The 14,861-nt window shown below is 47.2% G+C and overlaps 1 pseudogene; it reads left to right on the forward strand.

The window, feature by feature from the left end:
* Positions 1 to 9,571: 9,571 nt before the first annotated feature.
* On the forward strand, positions 9,572 to 13,419 carry LOC129699428 (nesprin-3-like; annotated as a pseudogene).
* The last annotated feature ends 1,442 nt before the right edge of the window (positions 13,420 to 14,861 follow it).

Below are 14,861 nucleotides of genomic sequence, written 5' to 3' on the forward strand. Positions count from 1 at the left end.
AAAACACAATATGAGGCAATTCAAGCACATATGAAAAGGGAGAGGGGGACGTGGGGCTAAGGATAGGCAGAGGTGAAGAGATGGGTCTTGGGGCGGGACTGGAAGATGGTGAGGGACACGAAATTGTGGATCAGTTGGGGGAGGGATTTCCCGAGCCTGGGAGCTGCCCTGGAGAAGGCTCTGTCCCCAAAACTGCGGAGGTTGGACTTGTGGATGGAGAGGAGACCGGCTGATGTGGATCTGAGGGACCATGAGGGTTGGTAGGGGGAGAGGAGGTCAGTGAGATATGGGGGGGCCAGATGGTGGAGGGCTTTGCAGGTGAGGACCAGGATTTTGTAAGTGATCCGGTGGGAGATGGGAAGCCAGTGAAGTTGTTCGAGGACTGGAGTGATGTGATGCCAGGATTTGGTGTGGGTGATGAGTCGGGCGGCTGCGTTCTGAACCAGTTGGAGTCGGTTGATGTAGGTGGAGCTGATGCCAAGGAGAAGTGAGTTGCAATAGTCCAGTCGGGAGGACCCAGGAGGTGAAGCTCCAGAAAGTCTTAAAGCTCCTGACGTCAGCAATAACGTCCTTGCTCGTTCAGTTGATGGGGTCGAAATGACCAATAACCAGCAGGACACACTGGCTCTACTATGTAACACACAGTATGAGATAAACTGCCTATGGAAGGATGCCATCAGACCTGCCCTCAATCCCAACTTTGCAGGGTTGTGCAAAACTGCAACTACACAACCACAAATACTGTTGTTTGGGAAGGACTTGTCGAAACAAGTCAAAGATCTGGACGAAGAGTCGAAAGCCGTTGAGCTTATGAGGGCAGGTCCAGGAACGAGTAAAGCCACACAACCCAGGCGGCAGCACCCCTATGCATCCACCAGCAGGCGTCAACACCAGGGTGCTGGTGAAAGCATGGGGGCCGCACATCAACCCCGGAGGTGGCCAGAAATATGGAGGTACAAATGGACCATATTCTGGCAACAGCAGGATGGCCTACGGAAAGGACTTTCCAAATTTTTTACAACAAGCCGATATATAATTTAGCACGAGGGAGCATTATTTTCTTTGTTTAAAAAATAAAAACCGTAATTGTATTAAAAAAATTGATTCACATTTAATTACAATAGCATACTTCCTCCCTTGGATGACTTTGGCAGTGAATGAAGCATGGATTGTTCCATGGCTTGAAATCACAGATCTTTAAAATCTTCATGTAGTTACCCACATGACTCCGAAGTAAAATAGTAAGATTAAATGAGAACTTACCAGTTTGAAGTTTGATCTTTATTTTATGAGGAGTTACGATGAGGGATTATTATAAAGGTCAACTGGTGTCCTAGTTCTTCTTATCTTACTGTGTTTATTTCAATTACTATTGCTGTGATTCCACACCGCTGCTTTGAAGAATGTCGCGCATGCGTGCTGGCGGGGTCTACACGTAATACCTCATCGTAACTCCTCATAAAATAAAGATCAAACTTCAAACTGCTAAGTTCTCGTTTAATCTTACTATTTTATAGAGTTACCACGGGCACATTGTTATAAGTATTGCTTAGTAATTGTAGATTTGTGTATCTGATGGATTGAAGTTTTGCCAACTGTAAATACGACCACTGAGACTACGGTGACACTTATTTAAAAATAAATCATACCTCGCTTTGGGCTGCCTACCGTTATTATTTCCGATAACGGTCCCCACTTTATCGCAAAGATTAATGAAGAATTGTGTCAGCATTTTAACATTAAACAGCAATCCCACACACACGCCACCAGAGTGGTCAAATGGAACCCTGAAGTCTAAATTGGCTAAATGTTGTTTTGCAGAACTGCAAAGGGTGTTATGACTAAAAAGGGAAGAGGGCCGACACCAAGTAGTACTGCAGAGAAAAACAAGTCTGTTCTCGACAATAACAACCGGTGCAAGGAATGTGCTGACTGTGTGATTAAAGGGCCTGTCCCACTTGCATGTGAAGTATGCGCTAAGTACGTGCTAAGTTCGCGCTAAATTCGTACGTGACTTCATTTGCGTCATGCTTACCAATCAGCTGTGCAGGAGGCGGGCCGACTGAATTTGGGCGTCGCACGGCGTCAGGCAGTGACGTCATCATGCAACGCCATGCCGGGGGGTGACGTCATCGCGCAACGCCACGCTCTAGGCATACGCCATCAAGACGCTGCGTACACCATCAAGACACTGCGTACGACGTCAAGATGCTGCGTACAACCACATTGCGCCTGCGTGCCGACAGGCCGTTGGCGCGCCAAGATTTTGGCCACTGCAAGAATTTAAGAGCACCACGCGATGTCGGGACCAGCCCCGCTCAACTCCGCACTTCTAACTGGGACACGAGGTCGAGTAATTTGTGAGCCAAGGTCGCGTAAGTGGGACAGGCCCTTTACTGTGTGATTAGCTGGACCCGTGAATATTCATGTATAAATATACTGCCTGTGGCCAGAATAATTGAGTGGGACCGCGAGGGGTAACGAGTATGTAACCATATTTGTCTCTGTGGGACTGGGTGGGCTTGTACCGGCTGGAAATGTACAATGATATGCTTCTAGCCGGCAGCATGTCAGACTCTATGAGAAAGGGCAGCATCACCCTAATCTACAAGCAAAAGGGGGAGATAAATGATATAAGGAATTGGAGACCATCACATTGTTGAATGGTGATTACAAGATCCTGTCTAAGGCCATCACCAACTGGGTCAAGTCTGCTCTAGGAACAGTCCGTAAATCACAGGGTCCTCTGTGACAAAGCTGTTCAGACTAAATTGTGACAGGGACCCTTGCAAACCTCTCCAGACTAGCTTTGCAAATCCTGCCAGGAAAATCTCAAACAACCTGGCGCTGCTGAGAGATACCATTGCCTACATGCAGGACAGACGGATGGATGCCTGCCTAGTCAGCTAGGACAAGGAGAAGGCCTTTACAGGATATCGCACATCTACATGGGGGACATACTCTCCTAAATGGGCATTGGGATGGTAATCAGAAATTGGATCCATTTGCACTACACAATATCTGTAGTGCAGTCCAAATCAATGGGTGGGAATCAGAAAGCTTCCCCAGCAGGCCTGGAGTCTGGCAGGGTTGCCCTCTCTCCCCTGTCTTGTTCGTCTGTTGTATTGAACCTTTTGCCGAGTCTTCAGGAAGGACGTGAGCGGAGGAGTGACATTGCCAGGCAGTGGGGGCACTCAGGTCAAAACCTCCCTGTACATAGACAATGTCGCTGTCTTCTGCTCGGATCCAGGGTCGGTCCGCAGATTGATTAGCGTCTGTGAACAGTTTGAGTCGGCCACGGGAGCCAGGGTGAACCGCAGGAAGAGCGAGGCCATGCTCTTTGGCAACTGGCCCGACCGATCTTCCGTCCCCTTCACAATCAAGCCTGACTTCTTGAAGGTGCTGGGGATCTGGTTCGGGGGGCGCAGGCGTGCAACAAGAATTGGCTGGAGCGGATAACCAAGGTGGGGAAGACACTGGAGCTGTGGAATCAACGCTCCCTCTTATAGCGTGAAAAACGTTTGGTCATCAGGTGTGAGGTACACTTGGGACTGCTGTAGTTGGCACAAGTGTGGCCTGTCCCTCCCTCCTACACCACAGGGATCACCTGGGCCGTCTTCCAGTTCATCTGGGGGTCGAGGATGGACCGGGTGTGACGGGCCACAATGCCCACGTCAGCAGAAAACGGCGGTAAATGCGTGCCCAACGTCGCCCTCACCCTGTCCAAAGGGAGTGACACCAATGCCAGGCCGACCCTTCGACTGTATACAGATAGATTTGAGAGAGTTACCAAGGGCACATTGTTATAAGTTTTGCTTAGTAATTGTAGATTTGTTTATCTGATGGATTGAAGCTTTGCCAACTGTAAATGCGACAGCTGAGACTACGGTGACACTTATTTTTAAATAAATCATAGCTCGTTTTGTGCTGCCTAACGTTATTATTTCCGATAACGGTCCCCACTTTATCGCAAAGATTAATGAAGAATTGTGTCAGCATTTTAACATTAAACAGCAATTCCACACACAGGCCACCGGAGTGGTTAAATGGAGCCCTGAAGTCTAAATTGGCTAAATGTGGTTTTGCAGAACTGCAAGGGGTGTTATGACTAAAAAGGGAAGAGGGCCGACACCAAGTAGTACTGCATAGAAAAACAAGTCTCGACAATAACAACCGGTGCAAGGAATGTGTTGTCTGTGTGATTAAAGAGCCTGTCCCACTTGCATGCGATTGCGTGCGTTTGGAAGCGAAGTTCACACAATGTTCGTGCTAAGTTCGCGCTCATTTCGCACGTGACATCATTTGCGTCATGCTTACCAATCTGCAGGAGGCGGGCCGACTGAATTTGGGCGTCGCATGGCTTCGGGCGGTGACGTCATCACGCAACGCCACGCGCTAGGCGTACGCCGTCAAGATGCTGCGTACGCCGTCAAGACGCAGCGTACACCGTCAAGACGCTGCGTACGACATCAAGAAGCTGCATATGACCGCAATGCGCCTGCATGCCGACAGGCCGTTGGCGCGCGAAGATTTCGGCCACTGCAACAATTTCGGAGCCCCACGCGATGTCGAGACCAGCCCCGCACAACTCTGCACTTCTAAGTGGGACAGGCCCTGCGCGACCATCCGGCGCCCGTACGTCTCAAGCGACCACGAGGTCGTGTAATTTGTGAGCAAAGGTCGTGTAAGTGGGACAGGCCCTTTATAGTGTGATTCGCTGGACCCGTGAATATTCATGTATAAACATACTGCCTGTGGCCAAAATAATTGAGTGGGACCGCGAGGGGTAACGAGTATGTAACCATATTTGACTCTGTGGGACTTGGCTGGCTTGGACCGGCTGGAAATGTACAATGATATGCTTCTAGCCGGCAGCATGTCAGACTATGAGAAAGGGCAGCATCACCCTAATCTACAAGCAAAAGGGGAAGATAAATAACATAAGGAATTAGACCATCACATTGGTGAATGTTGATTATAAGATCCTGTCTAAGGCCATCGTCAACCGGGTAAAGTCTGCTCTGGGACGGATGATCCACCCGGACCAAACATGTGCTGCGCCCCAGGAAAATCTCAAACAGCCTGGCGCTGCAGAGAGATACCATTGCCTACATGCAGGACAGATAGGTGGATGCCTGCCTAGTCAGCTAGGACAAGGAGAAGGCCTTCTACAGGATATCACACACGTACATGGGGGACGTACTCTCCAAAATGGGCTTTGGGGAGGGAATCAGAAATTGGATCCATTGCACTACACCGATATCTGTAGTGCAGTCCAAATCAATGGGTGGAAATCAGACAGCTTCCCCGTCAGGTCTGGAGTCTGGCAGGGTTGCCCTCTCTCCCATGTCTTGGTCGTCTGTTGTATTGAACCTTTTGCTCAGTCCTTCAGGAAGGATGCGAGTATAAGAGGAGTGACATTGCCACACAGTGGGGGCACTCAGGTCAAAACCTTCCTCTATATAGACAATGTTGCCATCTTCTGCTCGGATCCAGGGTCAGTCCGCAGATTGATCAGCATCAGCGACCAGTTTGAGTTGGCCACGGCAGCCAGGGTGAACCGCAGGAAGAGCGAAGCCATGCTCTTTGGCAAATTCTGGCAGGCAGGTTTGCCACTGCTACACGGGTGGTTTCAAACTGAATAAGGGGGGTGGGGTGTCGAATGGGATTGTGGAGGATGGAGTTAAAGGGTAAGGGTTTCTTAAATGTGTGAGCGTAGAGACAGAGGGGTGTAAAATGAGGGTAGAAGCAATAGGTAGCAAGGTGAAAAGTAAAAGTGGCAGGCAGACAAAACCAGGGCAAAAATCAAAAAGGGCCACTTTTCAACATAATTGTATAAGGGGTAAGAGTGTTGTAAAAACAAGCCTGAAGGCTTTGTCTCTCAATGCAAAGAGCATTCGTAATAAGGTGGATGATTTGAATGTGCAGATAGCTATTAATGACCATGATATAGTTGGGATCACGGTGACATGGCTCCAGGGTGACCAAGGCTGGGAGCTGAACATCCAGGGATATTCAATATTCAGGAGGGATAGAGAGAAAGGAAAAGGAGGTGGGGTAGCGTTGCTGATTAGACAGGAGATTAACGCAATGAAAGGAAGGACATTAGTTTGAAGGATGTGGAATCGGTATGAGTAGAGCTGCGAAACACTAAGGGGCAGAAAACGCTGGTTGGTGTTGTGTACAGGCCACCTAACAGTAGTAGTGAAGTTGGAGATGGTATCAAACAGGAAATTAGAAATGCGTGCGACAAAGGCAAAACAGTTATAATGGGTGACTTCAATCTACATATAGGTTGGGTGAATCAAATTGGCAGGGGTGCTGAGGAAGAGGATTTCTTGGAATGTATGCGGGATAGTTTTCTAAACCAACATGTAGAGGAACCAACGAGAGAGCAGGCTATTCTAGACTGGGTATTGAGTAATGAGGAAGGGCTAGTTAGCAGTCTTGTTGTACGTGCCCCCTTGGGCAAGAGTGACCATAATATGGTTGAGTTCTTCATTAGGATGGAGAGTGACATTGTTAATTCAGAAACAATGGTTCTGACCTTAAAGAAAGGTAATTTTGAGGGTATGAGACGTGAATTGGCCAAGATTGACTGGCAATTAATTCTAAAAGGGTTGACGGTGGATATGCAATGGAAGACATTTAAAGACTGCATGGATGAACTACAAAAGTTGTTCATCCCAATTTGGCAAAAGAATAAATCAGGGAAGGTAATACATCCGTGGATAACAAGGGAAATCAGGGATAGTATCAAAGCGAAGGATGATGCGTACAAATTAGCCAGAAAAAGCAGCATACCGGAGGACTGAGAGAAATTCAGAGACCAGCAGAGGAGGACAAAGGGCTTAATTAGGAAAGGAAAAATAGATTATGAAAGAAAACTGGCAGGGAACATAAAAACTGACTGCAAACGTTTTTATAGATATGTGAAAAGAAAGAGATTAGTTAAAACAAATGTAGGTCCCTTGCAGTCAGAAACAGGTGAGTTGATCATGGGGAACAAGGACATGGCAGACCAATTGAATAACTACTTTGGTTCCGTCTTCACTAAGGAAGACATTAATAATCTGCCGGAAATAGCAGGGGACCGCGGGTCAAAGGAGTTGGAGGAATTGAGTGAAATCCAGGTTAGTCGGGAATTGGTGTTGGGTAAATTGAATGGATTAAAGGCCGATAAATCCCCAGGGCCAGATAGGCTGCATCCCAGAGTACTTAAGGAAGTAGCTCCAGAAATAGTGGATGCATTAGTAATAATCTTTCAAAACTCTTTAGATTCTAGAGTAGTTCCTGAGGATTGGCGGGTAACAAACGTAACCCCACTTTTTAAGAAGGGAGGGAGAGAGAAAATGGGGAATTACAGACCAGTTAGTCTAATATTGGTAGTGGGGAAACTGCTAGAGTCAGTTATTAAAGATGGGATAGCAGCACATTTGGAAAGTGGTGAAATCATTGGACAAAGTCAGCATGGATTTACGAAAGATAAATCATGTCTGACGAATCTTATAGAATTTTTCGAGGATGTATCTAGTAGCGTGGATAGGGGAGAACCAGTGGATGTGGTGCATCTGGATTTCCAGAAGGCTTTCGACAAGGTCCCACATAAGAGATTAGTATACAAACTTAAAGCACATGGCATTGGGGGTTCAGTATTGATGTGGATAAAGAACTGGCTGGCAAACAGGAAGCAAAGAGTAGGAGTAAACGGATCCTTTTCACAATGGCAGGCAGTGACTAGTGGGGTACCGCAAGGCACAGTGCTGGGACCCCAGCTATTTACAATATATATTAATGATCTGGATGAGGGAATTGAAGGCAATATCTCCAAGTTTGCGGATGACACTAAGCTGGGGGGCAGTGTTAGCTGTGAGGAGGATGCTAGGAGACTGCAAGGTGACTTGGATAGGCTGGGGAGAGTGGGCAAATGTTTGGCAGATGCAGTATAATGTGGATAAATGTGAGATTATCCATTTTGGTGGCAAAAACAGGAAAGCAGAGTATTATCTAAATGGTGGCCGACTAGGAAAAGGAGAGATGCAGTGAGACCTGGGTGTCATGGTACACCAGTCATTGAAAGTAGGCATGCAGGTGCAGCAGGCAGTGAAGAAAGCGAATGGTATGTTAGCTTTCATTGCAAAAGGATTTGAGTATAGGAGCAGGGAGGTTCTACTGCAGTTGTACAGGGTCTTGGTGAGACCACACCTGGAGTATTGCGTACAGTTTTGGTCTCCAAATCTGAGGAAGGACATTATTGCCATAGAGGGAGTGCAGAGAAGGGTCACCAGACTGATTCCAGGGATGTCAGGACTGTCTTATGAAGAAAGATTGGGTAGACTTGGTTTATACTCTCTAGAATTTAGGAGATTGAGACGGGATCTTATAGAAACTTACAAAATTCTTAAGGGGTTGGACAGGCTAGATGCAGGAAGATTGCTCAGGATGTTGGGGAAGTCCAGGACAAGGGGGTCACAGCTTAAGGATAAGGGGGAAATCCTTTAAAACCGAGATGAGAAGAACTTTTTTCACACAGAGAGTGGTGAATCTCTGGAACTCTCTGCCACAGAGGGTAGTCGAGGCCAGTTCATTGGCTATATTTAAGAGGGAGTTAGATGTCGCTCTTGTGGCTAAGGGGATCAGAGGGTATGGAGAGAAGGCAGGTACGGGATACTGAGTTGGATGATCAGCCATGATCATATTGAATGGCGGTGCAGGCTCGAAGGGCCGAATGGCCTACTCCTGCACCTAATTTTTCTGTTTCTATGTTTCTAACTGGTACGACGGATCTTCCATCCCCTTCACCATCAAGCCTGACTTCTTGAAGGTGCTGGGGATCTGGTTCGGGGGGCGCAGGCTAGCGACAAGAATTGGCTGGAGCGGATAGCCAAGGTGGGGAAGAAACTGGAGCTGTGGAGGCAACGCTCCCTCTCTATAATGCAAAAAACATTGGTCATCAGGTGTGATGTACTCTTGGGGCTGCTGTACTTGGTGCAAGTGTGGCCTGTCCCTCCCTCCTACGCCACAGGGATCATCCGGGCCGTCTTCCAGTTCATCTGTGGGTCTAGGATGGACTGGGTGCGACTGGCTACAATGCACAAGACGGCAGACAATGGGGGTAAAAGCATAACCAACGTCGCCATCACCCTGATGGCCACCTTTGTGCGCGGCTACATCAGGCAGATCGTAGAGCCAAGGCACGTGGGCATCAAGTGTCTCTACCTGCTGAGCTTCTACCTATCCCCGTTGTTGCGTAGGATGGGCCTGGAAAGGTTCTTCCAGACCAACACCTTTGACCACGTCCATCGGTCAATGGTCAGCACGGAACATCTTGCAAGCACTGCAGGGAAATGACTCCGTGGATCCAATGACGTGGTTCCCTGAGCAGGCTGCCCAGCTTGTCTGGCAAAATGCCTCATCACCAGAACTCACCAACAAGCACCAAGAAGGGCTATTCCCCTTATTCTCCTTACTACCAGCGAACGCTGCCCTCGGGGACGGCTGCTATGGAGAGGAGACGGTTGCCCACCTCTTTGCAGTAAGTAGGTTTGCAAAGCTAGTCTGGAGAGGTTTGCAAGGGTCCCTGTCAAGATTTAGTCTGAACAGCTCTGTCACAGAGGACTCTGTGATTTACGGACTGTTCCCAGGGACATATTCAGAGACTGACATCGAGTGCTGCTGGAAAGTCATCAACTCGGTGAAAGCACTTTGTTCTGCCCGAACTTTGTTGACCTCCCAGTGGAGCGAGATGTCCGTCAGGGAATGTTGCCGACTGGCCCGCTGCAGACTGCAGGAGTACGTGCTGAGGGATGCATTGAAGCTCGGTGCAGCCAACGCCAAGATTCTGAGGGGGAGGACCGCAGTCGAGGGTCCTTCCATTGCTGGACATGGGGGGCAGGGTGTGGTGGAGACGCCCCTCAAAAATAAGGGAAGGGATTCCACACCAGTGGGCCACATGAGTGGCAAGGGTGGGGAATAAATTAGTGTCATTTGTGTAAACAGTATTGAATGTTTGTCTAGCCTCCGAGAATGTTGGATTATTTGTTTTATATTGTTCCTTTATTGTTTATATTTATTATTTGAATAAAGTCTATTTTGAAATTTAAAAAATACTTGTGTTGCTCTCCCACTTCCGCATGCATAATAAAGAGGGATTGTTACATTCTTAAAGTGACTAATGTCGTTTGTTGTCTGATAGTGGATAGAACTTTAACATTGGCGGAGTCGGCAGGATTTCGCTGGGAACCATCTCCAACGACTGAGTAAGTGGCTGCTGTCCGGCTGGGGCCTCGAAGGGAGTAAAAGGTGCACCATCAGATCCATTGAGAACACCCGAACGAAAAGATTTTCGACTATTGTCGGTAGCTTTATCCAAATATTTGGGAGATGAACCTTGGCCAGTAGGGGGAACATGGAATGTTGAGACAATTAAACAAATAGAATGTAATTGCCATGATATGATTGAGTCGCAAAATAAGCAACATTGGTAACAAAAAAACAGGTGCCAAAACGATAAAACCCCGGGGATCCCTTATTTGGCATAGTGACCCTGTTCATTGATGAAGAAGAGGAGGAACGCGACCTAGAATGGAGCGTTCCTCCACCCCCTTATGCCCCACACCCCAAGCCCAGGGCAGCCAAGCAGCAGGAGGACCGGGACACCGACTGGTTCCCATCGCTAAAATGGCTGTGCAGGGAACAGAGGAGGATTTTGAAACTTTCTTCACAAATGTTCAGTCCTGGATGAAAATGATCCAGGAATGTTTGCAAGTCACTAACAATGTTGAAGGACCAATGGAAGCTCCGTAAACCAGCCTGAAGGAGACTGAGGAAATCTTGGCTGAGGAACCTGAAGGAAGAATGAGGATATAGTTGGTACAGGTAAAGGCAGATGCGCTCCTGGAGGACAACAGTGATGACAAGAAGCATGAGATCCACAGGGCATTGAAACAGATTGGAACAGTGTGTGAAGATACACAGACGAACATGGTGCATTGTCATAGTCGCATTGAATGGGTATTGCTGCATTGGATTAAATACTTGAAGGTGAGGGAGGACTTTTTCGCATGGCTGGTAAAGATAAACAGAAGCTGGAGTCCGATCTTGAATCACAACTGACCTTAAAGGACAAGAAGCGTCAGCTAATCCATCACAAAATTCAGTTGGGCAGCATCTTTAATCAGACAGTTTTGCTCGAGTGTCTTCTCCAGGAATCGGAGTCCTTGTTCACCAAAACCGCAGATGGGACTCTCAATAAGGAATCCCAATAGAAATTAAAATGCAATCACGGGGAACTTGAGATGAAAGCCATGCAAAAGGTGACGGATTTGTAAGGAAATGTGCAACCGCATCAGGTTTATCTGGACAACTGGGAGAAATTCCAAAACTGGCTGCAGTTAATGGCATAAAATTGCAACCGTTGCATGACCCACAGGAGCAGCAAGCATCACCTGGATGGATCACTCCGGGAACTGTGGGATTTGTGCAACATTGTCAGCAGCAAGAAACGAGAGCTGAACAACCTGCAGAACCAAGCTGAAGCTGTGATACGGAACACATCCCCCAAAGGAGCAGAGAACGTCGTCACAAGCCTGGAGAAACTGAGCACGGACTGGGAGAAGCTGAAACTAAAGTGTTGACTGGTGGAAGGCCCATTGCAGTTGGCGCGGTAGTCCTTGCTGGAGTACCTGTCCAGGGCTGAGCAGCTGGAGAGAGAAGGAGCAGAAGTGTCTGTGGGAGAAGTAGTTAAGTCAGGGGCTGAATGGACTAAAACCAATAAGCGACTCCAGCCTGAGGGTGTCTAGAACTACCCCATGAGAGCAATGCCAAATCCCACACTATTTCGCTGAGCCCCTGCACCCGGATAGCCAATACCTATTGGACTTCGCCTAAGAGGGGCGACAATACACCTGGATACGACTACCCTAGGGATACATCCATTCGCCCACAATCTTTTCCCAGATTCTGAGCGGCCAGCAGACAACTATCCGATTGCGGTGATACAATATGTTGACAATCTCCTCCTGGCCACACTTCCCTCTGGAAGGCGACTCTGGACTGTCAAAGCCACCACAGACAGACATAAAAACATCGTTTTTCCACGAGTAGTAGCTCTACTCAATAACCAAATATCTGTAGCCTCCTTTTCTTCTGGTATTTTATTTCATTCACATGTAATGTGACCTACTGAGAGTTGCCTGGTTCATTCTGGAAATTGTAAGAGATTACAGACCTGTCGAGCATGCTTTGGAGTAACCCAACTCTGAATAGAACCCTCATCCCCACAGGTACACAAGACGCACTCCGAACAGCCACTGCTGTCGTGCAATATACTCTATTCCACCGTCTCGTTTCCAAAGTAAAGTAGGGGAGTAAAAAGGGGAGATGAGATATCCCTCTTAAAATATTGCACAGGAGACGGTGGAAAAAATCTCGTACAGGTCAACAGTATGCCTGCACAAGCATCCTTTGCTTTGCACTATCAGCCCAGGGCATTGTTAATGGCTGTGCAATATTGTGATGCTTTCATTCTATGTAAAGTGCTGAATTATTTCTGTGAAGTTACTTGCATGATCTGTAAAGTTCAACTAAATGGCTTTGTTCTGTGCCGAGTAACTCAATGACACTGTGATCTATTAGACCTCAAGCAATGAACTAGTTAATATTTCCTCCAACTGAGGTGAGGAAATCTTCAAATTCTTGGTAGTTAGTAGTCATCATGAAACAGGAATTGTTCTTAAATTTGTGGAAGTGTTGTTGGTGAATTTATAGATGGCTTTTGTACTGTGCTTATCCACACTGTCATGGGTGTAAAAAGAGTAGGGGGGCTAAGGATACAGCATTGAGGTCACCTGTGTTGATATTCAGTGACAAGGAGGTGTTGTTACCAATCTGCGCTAATTGAGATCTGTCAATAAGAATGTCAAGGGTCCAATTGCCAACAGCGGTAGGGAAATCCATGCCTTTAAGCTTGGTGATGAGTTTGGAGGGGATGATAGTGTTGAATGCCGAGCTGTAATCAGTGAACAGCAGCCTGATGTATGTGTTCCTCTTTTCCAGATATCCAGGTTTAGTTAATGCACTTAGATTCCAAAACTGGGACCAATCTCTGATCAGCTACCATGCATGGCCTTATGAAAGGTCTTGGGAAACATTGAATGGAACCTACCTCCCTGGTAGATGCATAGACGGGATCTTAATGATCACCCAGCCACAAAATGTTCATTATGGAGAGTTGTGACGTAGTCTTCCAGTCATTTCACCCTTTGCCCCATGGAGTCTCACCAACCATCAAGACCCAGGCACAATATTTCCATTTTATTCGTCCAAAATTATCAACAACTCCCCAGTATCTACCATTTATCTCCATATTCACATGACATTACACAGGCCACTTCATCTAGCATCCTGAACATCCCAGGGTAGAAATATCAAAGACTAGAGGGCATAGCTTTAAAGGGAAGGGGCAAAGTTTAAAATAAATGTGTTGGGCAACAGTTTTACCCAGAGGGTGGTGGATTCCTGGAACACAATGTAGGGGTGGGGTGAAGGCCTATATAGTGGCATTTATGAGGCTTTCAGATGTGAAGATGGGAAATTCAGGGATGGGGAGAGGGAGGGGGGGGGGGGGGGGGATATTGATTATGTGCAGGCAGATTAGACTAATTTATCTTGTCTTCATGTCTGACACGGCCATTTGGGCCAAAGGACTTGTTTCCGTGCTGTTCTTTTCTATGTTCTATGTTCTATCGTTTGAGAAGTGGGAGGAAACCCACATGGTCACGGAGAGGGCATGCAAACTCCACACAGACAGTACCAGAGCTCAGCATTGACTCAGGGTCACTGCACTTGTGATCCAACGGCTCCACTAATTGTGCCCCTGCAACATCCCAGAGTCTGAAGAAGGGTCTCGTCCCGAAACGACACCCATTCCTTCTCTCCAGAGATGCCGCCTAACCCGATGCGTTACTCCATCATTTTGTGTCTGTCTTCAATTTAATCCAGCATTTGCAGTTCGTTCCTATACACCATCCCAAAGTTTGTCAACCCCAGCTCACCATGACATCACCAAACTGAATTGTTGAGAACTCGCATCTTCTAAGAACAGAACACTCTACCATTCTTGATTTGACCTTTGGCCTGAGCTTGATCTGACCTTTGGACTAAGCTGTCAATCCACAGGACTTTGATCCTTCTATTATCAAAAAATCTGCCTCAACACTGTAGTGAGAGTACAGGCCCAGTGCCGACAAAAGCTCATCATACGTTAACCTACTCATTCCTGGGATCATTCTTGTAAACCTCCTCTGGACCTTCTCCAGAGCCAGCACTGGAGAAGCGAAGGCTGGTACCAGAACCAGCTGAAGTTGACCTACCCTAACCCAGAAGGTTAAAAACTGGCTTTGAATTAATATTACGCATTGCTCCTCATTCCTCAATAATGACGGAAACATTACTTCTTCTTCTTCTTGCGATTGAGTCAGCAGAATTGCGCAGCAGGGTAACGCCATCCTATTCCACATCCGTAAGTTCCCGCCCTAAAAAGGGCCCATGCTCCGGGTTGGCGCCGAGCTGCGGTGCTGCTGCTGTCGCTGTTTGTTGTCGTTCGCCTGACTGAGATCAGTTGACAGGGCTCACCACGGGGAGGTCAACAATCTGAGTCCCAGGAAACATTACTGACTCATTATGTCATTAGAATAGAGCCATCCAGTACCAAGCACTGATGAGAGAAAATGAATCATAAGGTACACAGTAAACGTGTGAGGAATGTGATTGATAGAAGAAAAGATAAGGTGCAAGTTGACTTAATTAGGTCATCTCATCCACATGTAACCATGACATACAGATGATATAATTTGTAGATA

The sequence above is a fragment of the Leucoraja erinacea genome, chromosome 8, assembly GCF_028641065.1.
Source record: "Leucoraja erinacea ecotype New England chromosome 8, Leri_hhj_1, whole genome shotgun sequence".
Classification (NCBI taxonomy): Eukaryota; Metazoa; Chordata; class Chondrichthyes; order Rajiformes; family Rajidae; genus Leucoraja; species Leucoraja erinaceus.